This window comes from Seriola lalandi, unplaced genomic scaffold (genome assembly GCF_002814215.2).
Source record: "Seriola lalandi dorsalis isolate HSWRI2012SDOR001 ecotype SW California unplaced genomic scaffold, Sedor1 jcf7180002054997, whole genome shotgun sequence".
In the NCBI taxonomy this organism is placed as follows: domain Eukaryota; kingdom Metazoa; phylum Chordata; class Actinopteri; order Carangiformes; family Carangidae; genus Seriola; species Seriola lalandi.
Window position 1 is genome coordinate 460,331 of NW_019525546.1, and position 3,945 is coordinate 464,275.

Below are 3,945 nucleotides of genomic sequence, written 5' to 3' on the forward strand. Positions count from 1 at the left end.
TTTTCTGTACCGAAAAACAACAATTCTTTTAAAAATAGAATAAATGAATTAAAAGAATTCTGCTCCTTCTGTCCTATTATGGCTAAGACTTCAAATGCCAAGAGGAAAACAGGGAGGAGATCAGACCCCTGCCAGTAATTTGGTTAATATACTGTAAGCTAAATGGCCTTTTAATATAATGACTTGCCAGATAATGGAAACTGTCCAGCTATAACAGTCACCATATTCCTTAGTAAGAGGTGTCATTTTTAAAGATAGCGACTAAGAATGAAAAAACAGTCAAAAGTCAATATCATCATTAAACCATCATTGAAATGAACTGAAATAAAAAAGGAAAGAATATGAGTAGAGAGAGAAAGGTGGAGAAATACACAGACAGTAAACAGAGACAAACGAAGAATGAATAATGAACTGTTGATGTCTCTTTTTCTGCCTTTTCTTGCTCTCTTTTTTCGCCAAATTTTCTCCTTCAGCCTGCGTTATTCTCAGATTCTTCCCATCCCCTAACCTCACCTTCTCCTTACTTTATCATCTCTGCTTGCTCTCTCCCTCTGTCCCCCCGTCTCTCCCTCTGCCTCCTCTCCTTTCCCTTTCTCTACCTCCGAGCGTTGTTTCCACCGTTACTCTCTCCTGCCTCTTTCCCCAGTTTTCTGTCTCATCCTTTCATCTCTGTTGTTCTCCCACCTCATTCCCCATCCTCCCCTCCCTCCCCATGGCCAACCGCTGCATAAACAAAGTTTCTGTTGAGAGTTGAGAAGTTGAGCTGATTGGTCAGGCCATCACAGAGCTGGATGTGCACACAAAGTATCCACACACACACACACACACACACACACAGATAGAAAGAGAGAGAGCTCTGCTGTGTTCTGCTTCGGTTCCCTAAAAACAAAAATTGTAGCCACGGGCAAGAAGCTGAGCCTGATGTTATTATACACAGATGGAGAACAAACAAAGTTTTAAACATTTGCTGTCCTGAGCTTCTCAGACTATGTGAACACAGTACAATAGCTGAGCATTCATGTAACATTGTCACAGTTATCACGGCCAGAAATAAGTCCTGTAGTGTTTCCCACACAGGGCCGGACATTCTGGACAGGGTATTCGTGGAGGATATAGCTTTAGCATGTAGGCTAAGGGAACAGGAAACAAAGAGGGATGTACAGTAGGAAACAGATGAGAAGGTTGCTCTGCTCTCCACCCATCAACGCCTCCCTCATCTCCACCTCCCTGTTTTCTTTTCCTCCCTCCCTCCCTCCCTCCCTCTCCTCTGCCACCCCCATCCCTGATGAGATGCTTTCTGACACTGCCACTGGCTGCCGGTTCCTCTAGCCATCTGCAACACACACACACCCATACGCACGCGCACATTCTACTTAACAACACATACTCAAACACAGTATGCACAACCAAAAAAAAAACAAAACAAAAACACACTGCAACACTTTAGCATTAAAAAAACCTTAGTTAGCTTTACCAAACAACGCCAAAAGTAACAGAAATACATACTCATGGTACAGGTCTTAACTACACAGTTAAAAAAAACACAAAGAAATTGCAGCAATGTAAATGAAATGAAATATAAAAAAATACTGCTTTTACACTTGGTGCTTCTATGTACGATGCAACGTCACCATGCTACATCCGCAGTTCTAAATCTTTCCTGTAGGTGGTGCAGGCTGCTGTACATAAAACTGATTTTACAATGACTCTGCAGCTCCCCCTTGAGGATAATCTGCGGCCTGCTCATTGTGAATAAGGGAGTTTATGAGCAAGTTAAAACCCACTTCGGCAGGATTCCTCACATCAGTAATTCAACAGTAGTTATAAATATCTCGCAGCAAATATTTGCCGTTATTTTCCCTGTGCTGTGTTCTTGTTTGTTTATCAGCCATTTGATGTTTGCGATGGGAGGCAGAGAGAGCTTGCTGGCATCAAGCTTTTTATAGACTAATGTTGTTACTCTACTATGTTGTACATTCTGTATTTTTGCCACTGATTAGGGAAGAGCTGTCTAGGATCACAAATGATATGTCATTAGTCAAGGCAGCAATCAGCTCAGAGACATCCTAAACACAGCTGTGCCAGTCTTCACAAAACACTCAAGTGTTTGTAGACAGAACCCGAGTTAGAGGACAAATCCACTCTCTGATACTTCAAGAATTATTTCATAGTGAGTGGGTGAAATTTTCACATTTATACCAATTGCCCTTCAACTTGCCTCTTCTACTTCGACAGCCCGAAGAGAATGGATCTGAACGTGTTGCACTGAACTGTAGTTGCAAAAAATAAAAGTTGAAGTGACATAATAGAAAAAAGAAAAAGATTTTCTATATGAGAAATGGTTTTATTATGCTTCAAAGAGCATAATAAAGAAGCCAGAGAGAACGCCATCAAAAAGTGAATCTTGCAATAGAGAGTTCTGTATGTGTGTTAAGCTGCATCATCAAAGAGAAGCTGTGTGAAAAATGAGTGGATGGAGCTGCAGTTTCTTTATCTGCTTCACTATTGATTGGACAGGACATGTGGGAACAAAATGGAAGCAGGATACAAAGAGAACTTTTAACAGGTTTAATAGCCCCCCTTGTATATCTGTCCCATAATGGAGAAGCTTGTAGCTTACAACCAGGAGCTGAGCTGAGCTGAGCTCCAGCAGAACATGATTCGAACCTGAGGATATGGAGCTGTGCTCCTGCTGGCTCTGGCCCAATTAAACCCATAGCCTTAAATAATCTGATCAGAGTATGCCTAGAAGACTCTCTGTCTATTCTCAAAACTCAACATGTCTTGTGGATGTTTTGAATTCTGTTCTTTCAGGGTTCCTACCAGTGTAGAAACGTCTGACTGTTGTGAGATGGATTTCTCCCTGGATGATTGTTGGTATTTCAGAAAGTGAAAAGTGTTCTCCTCTCAAACGCCTTTTAGCTTTATTACTGTCTGCACTTCACCAGTTAGCAGCCCTGTACACCCACACAAGTATTTTTGTGCCTCTGTGCCAGCGTCAGCTGGGGCCAGAGGCATTGTGTTTCAGGCTTGTCCGTCCATACATCCATCCCATTCTTGTGAACACGATATCTCAGTTACGCCTTGAGGGAATTTCTTCAAATTTGGCACAAACATTCACGTAGACTCAAGGATGAACTGATCATAATTTGTTGGTCAAAGGTCAAAGGTCAAGGTACTTGTGATCTAACAAAACACAAAGCGTACAGCATGAGGCGATAAGTCTAGTTAGTTATTTAATTTGAGCTAATTAGATGTCACAGGCATGAACTCAACTTTCTGACCGGATGCAGTTAAGCTGCCAGCTTGTGTGTGGACGAACCCATCACCCTGTCAATCCAAAAGCAGAGATTCTAGATGCTATTATTGTTACTGCAGCAGTTTATCTGCGGAGGCAATAACGTTGCCATGTTTCAATTTACAAATTCCAAATATTGTTGCAGGAGCAGCATCTTTGTAGGGCACATGTGAGGAAATCATCAGCTGGGAATTTCTTCAAAATTTAGAAGCAATTGCATTAATCTTAACAGCAACTTTATTTTTGTGTTATTGCTTCTCTTTGCATGAACATAACCATACATACATGCACACACACGCATCACTGCCTATAAAAAACACACACATACACACATTTGGTCAGTGGGCTGAGTAGATTATGCATGACCTCTCCAAATACCAGCAAAATGCCAGCGAGGAACACACAGAGGTCTGAAAAGGCACTGGGCATGATTAAGGGACAGATACTATTATATAGGCTACATTAGCACAGCCACACATGATTTACAGATCTACACTGTACCTCAACTGATTATTCATTAGGTCAACCATTTCTTCAATCATTCTTTACAGGGGTAAAGTTTCTGCCTAAAAATGGATAATTATTGGCTGGGAAGCCACATTTTTGAGATCTACAAAATACAAAAACACACTAACCTATACAAACAC